The sequence below is a fragment of the Lissotriton helveticus genome, chromosome 3_1 (assembly GCF_964261635.1).
Source record: "Lissotriton helveticus chromosome 3_1, aLisHel1.1, whole genome shotgun sequence".
In the NCBI taxonomy this organism is placed as follows: domain Eukaryota; kingdom Metazoa; phylum Chordata; class Amphibia; order Caudata; family Salamandridae; genus Lissotriton; species Lissotriton helveticus.
Genome location: NC_136061.1, coordinates 2050846188 through 2050863830, shown reverse-complemented (window position 1 = coordinate 2050863830; position 17643 = coordinate 2050846188).

Genomic DNA, 17643 nt, shown 5'->3' with positions numbered 1-17643 from the left:
AACAGTCCCACCAGCGGAGCGCGGTACTCAATTTGCAGGGGGCTTCAGTGAGGTCTCAGCGCTGTTTTCGCGTGGGCTATGGCGTCTATTTCAGGCCCCTAGTTGCATCCGTCCCTCGCAGTATCACCGCACAGGCGTGGGGAGGGGGCCTCTTCTGGCGGCCACGGCCGTCCGGCAATGCCCAGAGTGTAGGATCCGCTCACCTGGCTCTCTAGTTCCACGTGCGCATCACTAGCAGTACCTCAGGGAGCGTGCCGTCCCCGGGCACAGGAACAGGTAGTCGAGCAGTTGCGCTCTCGGCCCGGGCCGCTGCCAGTGCAACGGCTGAGTCTCCCCGGCCAGGTCTCCGCTCCCTTCCGGCTTGGGCTTCTTGGAGTCTCCTGGGAGCAGGGGGGAGTCAGGGTCGGAGTGGCGAGATAGTCCCCAGGTCACGGTTCCGGTGTGCGGGGAGGTCGTGAAGGTCAGGCCGTGGGCCGCATGGTGAGGCCTAGATGACAGGCCCAAGCCGCGGTCTCACGTGGTCTCCCTCGCCGTCTGTGTGGCGGCGAGTCCCGCCAGAGGCCCACAGGAAAGTCCGGTGCCGGCAGGTTCGGAGCTTCAATTAAAAAATCGGCCAGAATGCCGAGAATGACACCGTGGTGGTCCGCCTGTAATTTCAGGCGGCTGCGAGGATAATTGGCGGAGAATCGGCCCGGGGAAGGGGAGCTCGGTTCGGAGCTCTACCCGGTTGCGACCTCCACCATTGCACGCCTAGCCACGCCGGGTGGTTGCGCTCCAATGGCGCCTCTGACCAAAACATGCTTTTAATGGTGGTCTGAACCATTTTCAAAAGTGATGATGATCCAGACTTCTTCAACCCAGTTAGGCTCATTGATGTACTTTTTCGCATTGGTGTCTCTACGAGACTCTTACTGTGCCACCTAGATGACGCTGGGGTAGAGGGTGTGGGCGCTACCACTGCAGTGCTGCTGCCAGGGGTACTGTGTGTACCAGAAAAAATGTCTCTTGCTTCTTCACCTCCCCCCTGCACGATCAGCTCCTCGTCATCAGATGAAATATCAATGGCTACATTTGGATTTCTACTTTGGGCTTTCCGGATGTTACTTAGGTGCGCCTCCCACTGGATGCTGTGGTGTTTTTGGAGATGACCTCTCTGGCCTCCGGTACCATAGTGGGTACCAAGCTTACCCTGACTAACTACTTGTTTACAAATCGAGCAAATAACTTGGTTTTCCTCCTTTTTGCTAATACTAAAGAAGTCCCAAACTGGGGAGTTGAGATTTCTGGTGGTGGTGGAGGTGCCACTTTCAATGCCAGAAGTGGAGGATGGGCGTGGCGGAATTTTACTCTGTTGTGCACTTACAGCACCACTACTTGAGGTAATGGAGGTCGAGCTGGATGGAGGTCCCTGCCGGCCCTTCTGAAGGGAAAATATGGAAGCTGTAGGTCGTGTTGGTATAGTGGTTACCTGTGTTAGTGGTGGAACCTGTGCCACGCCATCCACATCCCGCACAGCATTTCGGGATAGGGTAAAAATGTTTGCCTGCTGCATGCCCGCTGGGGCTTGAGTGATGACTGTGATGACTGGGTTGTCATTAAGCATGGGCGGATTTTGCGGATCCACGATTCGCGGATTTGCGTATTCACGGATCGTGGATCCGCAAAATCCGCGGATTTTGCGGATTTGCGTACCCGCGGATTTGGGGCGGGGCTTCCATGCGAGTGCACATGCCTCTTGTGTGTATAAAAGGTCAGAGACCGATCAGAGCAGCACATGAAAGATGCAAAGGCCTCTGGGTAGATGTATAGTGCTTTTACTACACTACAGCTGCCTAAAGTGCCAGAGAGTTGTCTACAGCGACCAGGTGTGTGTTACTATGCCATCCCTATACCCATTTGAACCCTACCAGTCTCCCTCGGGTGCTACTCATAGTGACTGACGGTTTTCAATACTTGAGCATATATGTGGCACCGCACCAGGAGACTAGATTCACTAAAAATTTTGGAAGAGTGATCCACTTTCCAGGATGAGGTCGTATGGTGGTGTGAGATGCCCCTAACATTGTTGGGAAGAGCTGCCGTCTTCAAAATGATTACTCTTCCAAAACTACTATATGCCATGCAGAATACATACTACCCGCTCCTCGAGGCCACCTTCGCCAAGCTGGGTAGTGATATATGTTGCCTGCAGCGGTGCGCCAAACACAAGAATGGCCCTCTCCACCCTTCAGCATAACCCTAATAACAGAGTTATGGCGCTCCCAGGCGTTATGTCCTACTACTGGGCAACACACTTGGTGGCGGTGAACAGTTGGCTAGTCACATCTCTGGATCATTCAGCCTATTTGTTGGAACGCAACCAATTTACTGGCCACTCCTGTCTCCACTATGGTTAGAAGGGAGTACGACAACTGCTGCCAGCCACCCAGGTGGCAATTGAGTTCTGGCGAAAGGCCACCGGCTGAATATATAGGGCTTGTAAGTTTACATGAAAGACACCGCTCTGGGGGGGGGTGTGATTGAGCAGGAAACTAAGAGGGTTTGGAGCCTGGGATCTTTTGGTGATCCCTCGTGTAGAAGATCTCCTTGAAGGTAGTGAGTTACTATGCAATTGCGCCGAAGGGCGCAGGGGTCCCTTGAGTGAGCTGCCCATCATAGTGGGTAAATGGCGGGAAGACGGTGCACACCGCGAGTGTGTGGGCGGGGCCAAATGGACGGCGCTTCCATGCGAGTGCACATCCCTTTTGTGTGTATAAAAGGTCAGAGACCGATCAGAGCAGCAGATAAAGATACAGAAGCTCCTGGCCACAGGAACAGCACGAGGATTGCGCTAGTGAAAGTCAAGAATGCAAAGGCCTCTGCCCAGCATCACACCTAATTTTCGATGGTATATTTAGGAAGAAGGCACATCTGCCCAGCCTTGACAATGCTCACGATTGGTTTTGGGCAGATGAATGAGTCACTGAATTTAAGCTTCAACTAGGGCACATGCTTAATCGGTATCTGAAAGTGCCTGCGGTTGAGGTTTAATTTTTGTGCCAGGACCGTCGTGCCAGAATGAACCCTGCCCTTCATATTTATTCAAGAAGACGCCACCGTTTTGTGCCTGTTGTAACTAATTTACGATGGCGCCGGCAAGCTGCCAGCGCCATCCTAAAATAGTTACTAAATTAGCTTCAACAGGAAGCTCTAATAGATAAAATAAAGCAGGCACTCGATGACCTGCTTTATCTTATCTATTAGAGCTTCCTGTTGAAGCTAATTTAGTAACTATCTTAGGATGGCGCTGGCAGCTTGCCGGCGCCATCGTAAATTAGTTACAACAGGCCAGGAATGGTTGAACTTTTGCCCCCGGAATCCGCCGCTCGCGGATTGCGAATTTTCGGTAAATTCGCGAGAGTTCGCGGATCGCGGATTTGCCGAAAATTCGCAAAATCCGCGAGCGTAGCGGATTTTGCGCTCATGCTTAGTTGTCATCGTCAGACTCTTCATCAGCAGCAGAATACACCACTTCTCCTTCTTCTTCGTCATCACCCATAACTGAAAGCCTTGCGGGAACCTTCCTTTTACCTAGCTTTGTCGGCTCATGGTGTGCCTCCCTCTCAGACTGAATTGGTGGGTGCCAATCAAGATCTAGATCGTCAGAAGGAAGGGGGCTTGAAGAAGAAGTTGTACTAGCCCTCCTTGACCTTTTCCTTGCTGGGGATCTGGAAGACAATAGATCATCAGGAGTGGCTTGCTCAGCTGATACCTCCGCATGAATCTCGATTTCCTGATGTGCCGCTACTTCTGGAGTCTGGAGGAACAAGTATTGTGGGCAGGTGTGCCTCTCCTTGTGCCTCTCCTGTGATGTATTCCTATAGGTTCTGTATAGATCCCCCTATTCCTGACCCTATTCTGGTTAACAAATTAACTAGCAGTCATCCCATGATGCAGAAACCGTTATCTGATTAAGCCAGACCACGGCACAGGAGCGCGTTATCTGATTAGGTCATAACGCCTGCCATCTAATTAGGCAAGCAATATTCCTCCAGCCCCTGATAAGGCATACGGAGTTCTCAAAACAAATCAAACCTATGACAACCTGGGAAAATCCCTGCGGCCATTGTTTTGATTTCTCAAAGAACTTCAGTAAAAGAATGTGCTAACGACCAGCTCGTATGACATCCTTATTGACGTATCTATGTCCATCCTTACGTCAATCTCGGCACCTTACAGGTATAAATATTACCGACATTGCCTTAAGCAAACACACGCGGTGGTGACGAGATCGGAGCAGCGAGACTTGCCGAAGCCCAGCAGAGAGCGAAGCCCACTGGCGCTGCCCCGCCTTCCTGACGCGCTGAGAACGAGACGCTGCCTTTCTCCTGCCGAGAAATCCAGCTCCGGCGCTTCCGAGCAGCCCTTGCAGGCAGCTTGGAATATCGAGACCACAGACGAGAGATACCATCCCTCAACCATCCTAGATCTCAGGTACAGAACTGAATAACCCCTTGCAGAGAATTCTTGAGTCAGTCACTTGGCAAAACAAACTTAACTCAAACTGCTGCTTTCTACTCCAGCCCACGTATTAGGCTTAGGTCAGGTACACCGGGGTAGGCGTGGTTAGAAGCACCAGTTGAGTACGATTAGTTAAATGTATATGTGTATGTATATATTCTATCCATTTTAAATAGCATATGGCTTAGAAACCATATCAATGCTTTTACAGTATTATTTCATAATTCTGCTTTTATTGTATGCACTTTACTTAACCATAAGTATTGCAATAATATCGATTCATTTCTCTTGTACGAGAAAAGAGACTGATCAATAAATAACATCTTTTATTGAACACGCCCGTCTCTTCCTTTTCTCTACAATCTGGTGAAACTAAGAATGCACTTACTGACTGAGTAAAATAAGTTGTCTTTTGTTTTCACACGACTCTAGAGATACACTCTTGATTAGGGGAGAGCAAAGTTGTCATGTTCTATGGTTGTCAGAAACTAAATCCCTTCTTGTCTATCCAGGGAGGTTCAACTCCTCCTTGCCTATTCGAGAAAGTTTCTAGTGAACTCTGAGCTAGCTGGCAAACCCAAAACTTTAAGTCTAATATCGACAGTAGAAGACCTAGTTAACGTCTGGTCTAGGTCTATACTATTGGAGGTATTATTCCAATGCGCAGAGCCTATTGGGATAATAGGAACTACACTACATGGCGCCCAACGTTTGGAAAGGCGATAAAACTAACGCAAGACTTTAGAGTAACTCAGTCGTGCTCTTTCACTCAGACCCTTTTTTCCCATAATACTCCAAAGACGTCTGGAGTGGGTGAGAGGTAAAATCCGCCAAACCTCGCAGGAGGGAACTCCTATGTATGGTTCTTGGTTCAATCAACGTTGAAGGATACACTGTTCCAAAATATTGTGCATCTAATCTTTGTTTCCATAAGGAACCTGATCTGCAAACAAACAGAATAACCTTCCTGACAGTAAAATGTCAGAAAGTGATGATGAAAGAGAGAGAGTTAGATTAGCAGCTGAACGAATAGAAGCTGATAATACTATGCAAGAAGCAGACCCGGATATAAAACTCATCCCGGTCAACATAAGAAGATCTATAACGTTAAAACGTATAGAAAATGGACTGACACCAAGAGGTGGTACAGTCATATTCGTAATTGAGGCACACGAATATCGGCAGACAGAGGTATTCTATTCATGGATAAACTTTCCAGCAGCAAATGCTGTAACAAAGGACTTCCACTATTATAAAATAGAGGAACCTCCTAATGAGTACACTCCTTTCGAGGAAGTGGAAGTACCACTCAAATTCCAAGAGCACCTGCTCTTGTTTAATGGCGCCCTAAAACATAATAATCACATCACCAGGCTCGGTCCACTAGGTAGACCAGGAGCAACGTGGCCGGTCCTAGCCGGATACACACCACATCCAGACATCGAAAGAATGTCTGCAGCAGATCTTTTAGTACAACTAAAACAATTAATTAAAATATATAGACAATTAGTCCAATATGTAATGCGACTTCAACTGTCCAACCAGTAATTAAAATTCCACAGCTGACCCCTCATCAGGGGAACACAAATAAAATTACACCACAGAACATAGAGTCCTGCCTAGGTAAAGTACCAGCTAAACGGGAACAAATACCATTCTGGTTAGCACAAAAAATCACCCAAATAGAGGCGGTATTTCCAGATACCACCCCGGTAGAAAAACACAGGATTCTGACTATCTGTCTTCCAATGGGAATCGCACCACACGTGGAGGACTGTGACACTTGGGGTACAGTCTTTGCTTCCATTTACACAAAAACACATGGAGTTCCATCCATGTCAGTAATACCAGATGTGCTAAAACAAATTCAAGACGAATACGGTCCAGAACCCGCTTTAACTCTCGGTATGAAATTACTAAAAGACTTCAAGCAGGTCTCGGCAATATTACTAGCCAACATAAAAGGAGAAGCAGCGAATGTGGCGATCCGCCAGAGGTTAAAAGAGACAGATATAGCGGACCAACCAGCTGAAATTGCCAGAATTATAGAAAAATCCTATGAAGAACTAGGTAGAGATAGTTTGGGTGGAATACCAGTGAAGCCCCAACTAATTGAAAGTCCTGAAAAAATATTTATTAAAAATAATCTAAACAGTCATAAGAAGAACTGGGATGGAAACAAACAATCCAATCCAAAAGAAAAGAGATTCCAGTCCAGAGGAAGGTCTCCTCGGCGGAGAGAAAGATCTCCGGACCAAGGACCCAAGTCTCCCCAAAGGGAGCCCTCTGTGAAAAGATACAACCTTAGAAATAGGGATAACATAAAGAAACCTGATAGATATCAAGATTTTGATACACGTCCCTCTCAATCTTTTCAGACTTCCTCGCAGAAATCGGAAAGAAGAGGACGATCGGAACCCAGGGAAGGGCACGTCAAGTCCAAAGACAAGGAACCTGCTCATCCAAATAAAAAATTACAGTTTCCAAAGAAGAAGGTAGCCAGTATTAAAGTATTCAACAATGCCGAGAATACTGAGGACACAGCTGAAAAACGGAGAGTGGGCTCAGACAATGCTAGACAGCGCAGCAGAAGTGAGCATAGCACGCAAAGTCCTTATGAATCATCTGGAGACAGTGGACACGAATGAATACATTCAAGTGGAAACTGCAGACACCAGAGTTAGCAAACCTCACAAAATATATGAAATAACTTTACGTATAGAAGAGGATAAGACTAGAAAAATAAGGGGCCTTTTTTGGGATAATCTCTCCAAGGGCTATGACATCCTTCTAGCTGAAAAAGATTGGCCACCAGAGTTTGTCAGGGAGTGCCCACATGGCGAAGAAATAATTATGCCTGCCTTCTCAAATCATATTCCAATTCATAAAAAATATACACTTGCAAGAAAGTGGGCAGTAGCTCAAGCTCCTGCTTTATATAAAAATCATGTGGGATGGGATGAGGAATCTCCTCCACACAAAATCCAGTTAAAATCACAACCTACTGCACAAAGGCAGTATCCAATCAAGCAAGAAGCTAAAAAACAGGTAAAAGAAATTCTAGTTTAACTAGAATACCAGGGGGTGATTGAAACTTGCACCTCACAAATGAACAACCCTTTGTTTCCTGTCTCCAAACCAGACAATTCATATCGTCTAGTTTTGGATTACAGACACCTTAACTCATGTTGCAAAACTTTTGCAGTACAAAACTCGCATAGTGCTGCACTAATGAATAACATAGTGCGCAAAAAATATAAAACAACATTAGACATCTCTAATGGATTCTTTTGTAAAAATATAGCACCAGAGAGCAGATACTTGTCAGCGTTCTCAATAAATGGCGCTCAAAAAGAATTCTGTCGGTTACCCCAGGGGTACAAGAACAGCCCAGGATTATTCTCAGCGAGAGTAACAGAGTTACTACAAACATATGATGACGAAGCATTATCTTATGTCGATGACATATATCTAACAGATGATGACTTGGATACTCACTTGAAGAGAGTGAACACCATAATACTTGGGTTCGCAGCAGAGGGTTACAAATGCAACTTTAAAAAATCTAGAATTGCCCATCTAACAGTCCTGTTCTTAGGATATGAATTATCAAGTGAAGGCAAAAGCCTGGCTGACAATTTCCTAGAGAAATGTGCCGTACTCCAAGCACCTAGAACACTAAAAAACCTACAGTCAATTCTAGGTTTCCTAAATTTCGGAAGAACATACATTGCAAATTACGCAGAAAGGGTCAAACCCCTTTATGATCTAATAAAACCAGATTTTAAAAAAACCAATTGGACTCAAATACACACAGAAATTCTGAGATCCTTACAAACAGATATGTTAATTAAAACAAAATTAGAAACACGTGATAACACACGCAACCTTGTGATTCGAGTCATCCCAGGAAGATGCGGATTCATATACCTGACCTCTAACGAGGGAGAAAAGGTACCAATTGCATTCAAATCACACTTGTACACAGAAGCTGAAAAGAAATTCAGCATTAAAGAAAACATTGTTCATGCAGTTCAAACCGCAATAGCTAGAGAAAAAGATAAAGCTGACGGTAGACACATCACAGTCAGAACAGCAGAATCAGCCTTTGAGGCATTAACAACCCCGTGTAATTTACCAACAACAGCATTGAATCCGGAATGGATACAATGGGTGAATTCCATTACAATGGACAAAGTAAAATACTACTTTGATCCAGAACTAAAGGAACTAAAATATCTAGAATATGAAAGAACATTCCCTCTGCCAATCGACATTCTGCCATTACGACAGTACGCTTGTGTAATCTATACAGACGGATATGCTCAACCATCCGTTTGGGGAGAACAAGCATACAACCCCACATGTGAGATTACAAAAGAAGTGTGGCGCGGAGGTATACTAAGACCTCTATTAACAAAAACACACTCAGTAGAAACTAATTCAGAACAACAGACTGAAATAATAGCATTGAAAATGGCGCTAGATAATGCAGATCGCGAATTCCCGACACTCATAGTGTCCGATTCATATTACTGCATCAAATCATATAACAGCGATTTACAGAAATGGATTCAAAACGGTTACAAAGATGACACAGGTGCAACAATAAAGCAAAAACTGCTTTGGGAACAAATAGTTCTGTTAAAAAAAAGAACTACCAAAGACTCACGTGATACACTCACTGAGTCATCAGCGTGATGGCGTTCACGTTGCAGGGAATTCATTGGCTGAGAAAGCCACAGCGGTAGCAACTGAATCGGCTTCCGTAGCTAGAAAAAAGCGTGCAGTAAAATACATTGACGGTGAAACAATGCTGGCGGTGAAAACGTCATCAAAAGGCGACTGCTCAGCGTTACCGATCAGTTACCCACTCAAATATACATACATAATCGATGCAAACTCCGTTCCTTTTACTCGAATCCCTGGAGTGGGGGATAGAGTGATTCCAAACATGGACAGGAGAGGCTTGTTAATAGCAGACGCACATATGGGCGAGGGTCTCAGACACCTCAAACTAAAAGATTCTCTGGAAGAATTACAATCAGTGTACTGGTGGCCAGGCATGGGCCTGCATTATACCATTTTTGTAAAAAACTGCCCAAACTGTAACAGAAATCGCAGTGGTGAAAGAAACGGTATATTACCTTGGCGTTTCACACCAGAAAGGATCAACAATAAAAAATAATCCCAATATGAAAAATGCGTCGTATTAACATACAGAGACTAGTTTTCACTTATAATGTAGACCCCAACTTTCGGCTGACGCCAGAACTGTTATATCAAGATTTGCAAGTCTATAAAGGCATATACGCTAGAAGCATGCTACGTACTGACCAATATCTTTCCATTTGCCTCTCGGGTTTGTGGGGAGTGCTTGGCCAGAATGAGCATTGCATTTGCGGAAATCTTCTCACTTCCTTCCTGAGGGATACGGGATGGTGTAAAGAAAAAACCAAAGGCAGAGAGCGATCTATAACAGCAAAGGTATTAGGTTCGGGAGCTGGGTGGGTCAAACATCTAATAAGTGTCCAACGTAGTCTAAACAACCTGTCAAGAAATTCTCTGAAGGGATTCAGTCCGTACGAATTATTGTTTGGGACTAGGATGTTAGTCTTAGATCTTGACAGTCAGACTTCAGTGGTGAAAGAAAAAAAGCTTTGATATCAAAGATCGTTTGGCTATTTTGCAGGACTTAAACGAAACAAGAAAAGACCTGAGCAACATAAAGTTGAAACAACAGCCAACAACCACTGAAGAAACACCGCCTGTTCCAGCAAGACCTGTCTGGATTCCAAAAATCGGGGATCTAGTCAGAGAAAAGATCGCGGTAAAGAAGGAATTTGGGCCTTCTTACAGAAAAGCAGTTCCTGTCTTGTCCATCAACGGGACAAGATCAGTTGTACTACCGCCGCTTGCTGGTAAAAAGGAGAACCGAGTTGTATCCATCGACCTGGTAAAACCACAATCATGTGGCCGATAACAAACAGTAGGCCAAGTGGACTCTCGATAAGTAGTAGAACACCGAGGTTTGTTACGCCTACAGAACAACAACAAGGACTATGCAACAATGCAATGGAACTCACACCTCTGAAAACCCAAATAAAAACGTTTAGTAGAGACACACCAACCTACAATGAAGTAACAAATGAATATGCAAGAAACAGTAATCCTGAAACAATTGGAACAATTGATAGAACAGCATCCGGCTACTTCATAAACTTCAATGATTCCTCTGAAGACCTCAGTGAATCAAAGACTCAGCCATCAACAAAAACCCTTAAAGACAAAGCTAAGGAGCTTTTGAAACAACTGAAAGAAACCTATCTGATTTCTCCATGGATTGAATTTTGGGTGTCCTTTGGTGTATTTATACTTTGGCTCATCATGGTACTATGCTTGGGACGCTTCATTGAGGGAAAATATGCAAAAATGGACACAGCAAGCCAGAAAATCAACTTGATCCTCAAGCCACACACGTCTTCACACGTCGAGAAAAGAGAACTTTCTTCAGTCAACTTCACAGCCAATCCTATACCGGGTGGGGTAGGATGGGACAATACTGACTATGAAATTTATGGTCCGGTTGAAATCCTCAAACATCCACACCAAATCAAGATCTCGTTGAGTGACTTTGTAAAACCAAACTCATTTGCTGATGATTGGGACTTTGAAAGTATTAATGACATGATGTCTGACCTAGTGATGTCTGCTAAATTTACCAAACATGATTATTTGCAGGGTTCGTCTAATTATGATAGTATGTACTGCTACAACCACTATGGTAACCATTTTCTACATAAATCTGCACAACCTAGAAATGTTTTAAATTATAATCAATGGGAACATTGTGCAACCCCTCCAAAAGGAAGCTCAAGAACCGTTTATGACAAATATTCATATTTTTCAGGGTTCACTACAAGTAAAGCTGAAACATTTTATTTTAAATTGTCAAATAAGACAGGAACAAAAACCATGCTTACAAACACAAAATTGATATATTCGGACTCATTTTTTCAACAAATGAATACATTTGGTTTTGATTATTGGGACAAAAATGTGGAAGTTAAAAGTGTTTGGGGTACAAGAGAATGGCAAGTTCAGGGTATAGAATCATTGTTTAGAGCCTGCATGATCCCAGAACAAATTATATTCTTGAATGACACTATTCAACAAACTACCTGTCTTGGATTAGCCAAAATCAAAGACTTAAATAAACCGTCTATTCCAAAACCAACAATGAACAGCAATAACTCTGCAGATGAAGAGATAGACGTAAACTATGTATTAAACCAAAACAGAACAAATCCTGATTGGAAACAATGGTTAATCTGGCCCACAGATACTAATAACTGTCAAGACAGATTCCTGAACAAAACACAGGGGTTCACATTGACCAGGCCAGACCCTAGATATTCCCAAAGACAACACCCAGGGATAATCACCACCTACAGTGTGGGCAAACTCTGCCTTCAATGGCTACAAACTTCCACACTGACAGAAATTAAGCAACACCTAACTTTACTTACTGATGGTGCTGACTTGCGTGATTTCATTATGGGACCGCGCAAACAGCGTCAAAAACGCTTCATAGCAGCCTCTATATATGCAGCTTACAACGAGGCCTGGAAGATAACTCAAATTGAGACAGCAGAAAGTATACGGGAAATTGACCGTATTAATTTGGAAAAATCGCTTTCTGTAGTGGACAATGGGTTAATGACTCTGTCCTCCAGAATTTTTTCATTGGACAGTATTGTGTCTTCAGCAATCGACATAATATCGCAAGACTTACTGTTGTTACAACACGGTCAGTCGCAATTGCGTTCTATTATACAGCTTGGATGGACGTTACAAAATCTGCGTTCAGGCTATGTGCCTTGGCGTTTAATCAACACAACGTCACTATTCAATATCTTTAACCTTACTGATAAACAAATCAGTATGGCACAAAAGGGTGCTGATTATACAATCCTGAGCATTGAGAAACTCGAGATATTACCATTGACAATGTCAGAACGACCTGTCATTGAATGGATAATACATGGGATAATTAATATTCCGATATCTACTTTCAGGTTTCAATACTGCCAAAAATATATACGGGCTGGCATGTACGAAAAATTGGGAAAAGGGTACATTAAGTCAACATGGAACTTGCCCTATTCACATGCATGTGTCAGTAATAAAGGACAGAAAGTGTTCCTTAGTGGCAATAATTGTGCAATGTCACTAAGCGGTACACTTCTGTGTAATGGAATTAGTTTGCATGGAGCCTGTGAAGGGAACTCAAATAACCTTTCATGTCACCAGCTAGGCACACCTGCAACACAGATAGAACCATTCTTTAAAAGACTCTATAACAGGAGTTACATCCTAATTGTGGATCGCAGATGTTGTAGTCTACTGCCCGGGGTTCCTTATCTCATAAGTACGACTGCGAAGGTCATGTGCTGTGGACGCTTATTGTTCCCCAGCTCCTTTCCAGACAGGGAGGCAAGGACATGGCCTAACTTGAAAATTACTTCTTTTCGAATTGATACTTTAAGCAGAATGAAAACAGTGCTTCTTCAGACGCCGACCAGGCTCACGTCATCAAAAGAAACGTATGATCTCCTAGTCGCAAGGATGACTGCAGAGATTCACTCATTGTTATCAACTAATTCCCCCATACATTTCGCAGAAATCCTGAATGAAATCTTAAATATTTCTGATACCAGTGGAGCCTCAAATGTATTTAAGACATTGTTTTCAGGGGCATTAACACCATTCAAAGCCATACTGGGTATTTTTCCAGACCTCGTCCATTCGATTTTTGGAGGAGTTCCCCTCATTTTGGGACTAATTGCAGGAATCCTATTCTTGGTCCTTATATTTCGTTATGGCAAACCATGTCACAGACAAAACACCTGCGACAAGGGAAGAAACAATCCGAGCCATTGGATACCGGGACCGGATATCAAAAATCCTGGGACTAACCCGGCTTAGAGACCTGAACATGACTTGGTTTCTTTCATTTCGGCCGATATGGCAAAGATGTGTTTTACCTGTATTAAGGTGCATGCTGTGCGGAGAAGAATGTGTGTTGGACACCTGTCTGACGCTACAATCGGATGCGCCAATGGATGCAGAAACATTGTTGGGTCCGGTAACGGCTCATGCATTGTGCTGCCCTCAACGGCTGCCAATCCTGATGACGGCATTCGTGGAAACTTCACCACTACGATTAAGGGGTAGTGAAGATCAAGAGGAAAGCAGCATCGATCAGGTACGACCTTCTGTCAGCAATACTACTCAAAACGTCAATGGAGACAATCATGCACATGAATGCATGGTTACATCTTATTCCGAGTTAGTGGAACTCTCACAGGAAGCTGTTGACAGCTTTTTCAGCAGTCTCAATGATATGATGTTCTCACCAGAGCAGAAATAACGACTCTTGAGCAAGCTAGCACACGGCGTTCCCGACACCTTGAATTTGGCCTTCAACTTTAATAATAAAGTAGCAAGAGCAATTTTTCCTCCAGTTCACGGACAGCAATTTTTTTAGCAGCCCCAAAATATTTTTATAATTTTTTCGGGACACTTATCTTCTGCTTAAAGTAAGAACTATTCTTAGAGAACTAATTTCTGTTTTTAGAAACTTCATAGACATTAGCTGCCCGCTGGTATGTTCATAAATATTTTTGAACTGTGATGAAGTGGTCTCGAACTTTTCTTCTGTATTAAGAGCCATTTCATGTGTAATTCTCATATTCGATTACTAATAATGTATACATATGCGTGATTAATTTAGCATTATTCTACTGCTTGAGTGCATATAGTACATGTGACCATTTTTTTCCCGTATATTACATAATTTCGAAATGCATTATGTGTATTTTGGGGTGGTAAGGTATACACGATACTCTACAGTATGTTTTACTATGCCTAGATTAGTAAATATGGCCATAGTTAGCGTGGAGTGGGTGTGATGTATTCCTATAGGTTCTGTATAGATCCCCCTATTCCTGACCCTATTCTGGTTAACAAATTAACTAGCAGCCATCCCATGATGCAGAAACCGTTATCTGATTAAGCCAGACCACGGCACAGGAGCGCGTTATCTGATTAGGTCATAACGCCTGCCATCTAATTAGGCAAGCAATATTCCTCCAGCCCCTGATAAGGCATACGGAGTTCTCAAAACAAATCAAACCTATGACAACCTGGGAAAATCCCTGCGGCCATTGTTTTGATTTCTCAAAGAACTTCAGTAAAAGAATGTGCTAACGACCAGCTCGTATGACATCCTTATTGACGTATCTATGTCCATCCTTACGTCAATCTCGGCACCTTACAGGTATAAATATTACCGACATTGCCTTAAGCAAACACACGCGGTGGTGACGAGATCGGAGCAGCGAGACTTGCCGAAGCCCAGCAGAGAGCGAAGCCCACTGGCGCTGCCCCGCCTTCCTGACGAGCTGAGAACGAGACGCTGCCTTTCTCCTGCCGAGAAATCCAGCTCCGGCGCTTCCGAGCAGCCCTTGCAGGCAGCTTGGAATATCGAGACCACAGACGAGAGATACCATCCCTCAACCATCCTAGATCTCAGGTACAGAACTGAATAACCCCTTGCAGAGAATTCTTGAGTCAGTCACTTGGCAAAACAAACTTAACTCAAACTGCTACTTTCTACTCCAGCCCACGTATTAGGCTTAGGTCAGGTACACCGGGGTAGGCGTGGTTAGAAGCACCAGTTGAGTACGATTAGTTAAATGTATATGTGTATGTGTATATTCTATCCATTTTAAATAGCATATGGCTTAGAAACCATATCAATGCTTTTACAGTATTATTTCATAATTCTGCTTTTATTGTATGCACTTTACTTAACCATAAGAATTGCAATAATATCGATTCATTTCTCTTGTACGAGAAAAGAGACTGATCAATAAATAACATCTTTTATTGAACACGCCCGTCTCTTCCTTTTCTCTACAATCTGGTGAAACTAAGAATGCACGTACTGACTGAGTAAAATAAGTTGTCTTTTGTTTTCACACGACTCTAGAGATACACTCTTGATTAGGGGAGAGCAAAGTTGTCATGTTCTATGGTTGTCAGAAACTAAATCCCTTCTTGTCTATCCAGGGAGGTTCAACTCCTCCTTGCCTATTCGAGAAAGTTTCTAGTGAACTCTGAGCTAGCTGGCAAACCCAAAACTTTAAGTCTAATATCGACAGTAGAAGACCTAGTTAACGTCTGGTCTAGGTCTATACTATTGGAGGTATTATTCCAATGCGCAGAGCCTATTGGGATAATAGGAACTACACTACACTCCTTGCGCCTCTTCTTGCACCTCTCCTTGCGCCTCTACTTGTGCCTCTGCTTGCGCCTCTACTTGCGCCTCTCCTTACGCCTCTAAATAAGCCTCTCCTTGCGCCTCTAATTGCGCCTCTACTTGCGCCTCTCCTTGCGCCTCTCCTGTTGCACCTGTGGTTGTCGTTGCGGCTGTGGTTGAACAGTCGTCAGATGAGTTACACCCTGCTTTGATTGGATGCTAGTTTGCGATGAGTCAACGCCAACATCACTAATCGATGGTGAAAGAGCAATTAAAGTGGCTGCCTCTGCGGCACTCATGGGCTTGGGCCTAACTTGGCGTGGTGGCACTGAGACCAATGAAACGGAGGTGCTGCTCCCAGCTTGGTCCCCGGCAGACACCGCTGCTGCAGGCGTAGTTTTTTTTCTCCCAAGTGGCGGTAGGCACACCAGTCGCCTTGGTAAGTGGCGCCACTTGCTTCTTCTGCTCCTTCTTACTGGCAGTGGCACTGGCAACTTTCTTGGTAGAGGAGCTACGGATACCTTTCTTTGGGCCCATCTTCTTCAGATGTCAGAACAGCAGGACACAGTTGCACGAGTTGCAGAGTTGTCTGTGGCCACACATGATGTCCCGTGACGTGCACACACCACAGTAGGACTTCTTCCTGGCACTACAACAAGTGATGATGATGAGGATGATTCCTGGTTCTCAGTCTTTCGGCACCTAAAAGCAAAGAAGGCAGAGGAACATCAGTTAAATACATTTTGCATATGTCCTGCTTCAATTATTACTATTGCAACTAGGCATTTAATATTATTAACACAACACACCCAAAAACGGAAAGACCCAAAATAAAAATTACAATTCTAATAAAAAATGGATGTTTAAATTAATAGAAGAGAGACCACACAGAGAGAGTTGTTTCATGCACCCATTCATAACCCTAGGTCTACTAGCCCACAAGCTTGCCGGCCTATGGCAAAAACTGCCTGGCCTAAATATGCCCCCCACCCACATGGCCAGGCCCTGGACCAGGCCCCAACAACACCCCAAACATCGAAATACACACACAAATCACCTCCATCCAATGCCATCCATGCCCTAAATGATGTTTAAATTCAAGAGACCCCACAGAAAGACTTGGTCTATGCACCACTGACTACCCCGGGGCATAATGGATGAAAGCAAGGCAGACTGGGTGCAGGCCTATGGCACAAACCACACTGCCTGGCTTCAAAATGGCCCCTAGACCCCCACCCACATGTCCAGGCCCTGGACCAGGCCCCAACAACACCCAGAAAATCAAAATACACACACAAATCACCTCAATCCAATGCCATCCATGCCCTAAATGATGTTTAAATTCAAGAGACCCCACAGAAAGACTTGGTCCATGCATCCTGACTACCCCTGGGCACAATGGATGAAAGCAAGGCAGACTGTGTGCAGGCCTATGGCACAGAGCACACTGCCTGGCTTCAGAAAGGCCCCTAGACCCCCATCCACATGGCCAGGCCCTGGACCAAGCCTCAAAATGGCCCCCACCCACATGGCCAGGCCCTGTACCAGGCCCCAACAACACACAAAAAATCAAAATGCACAAGAAATATCACCTCAATCCAATGCCAGCCATGCCCTAAATGATGTTTAAATTCAAGAGACCCCACAGAAAGACTTGGTCAATGCACCACTGACTACCCCTCGGCATAATGGATAAAAGCAAGGAAGACTGGGTGCAGGCCTATGGCACAAAGCACACTGCCTGGCTTCAAAATGGCCCCTAGACCCCACCCACATGCCCAGGCCCTGGACCAGGCCTCAAAATGGCCCCCACCCAC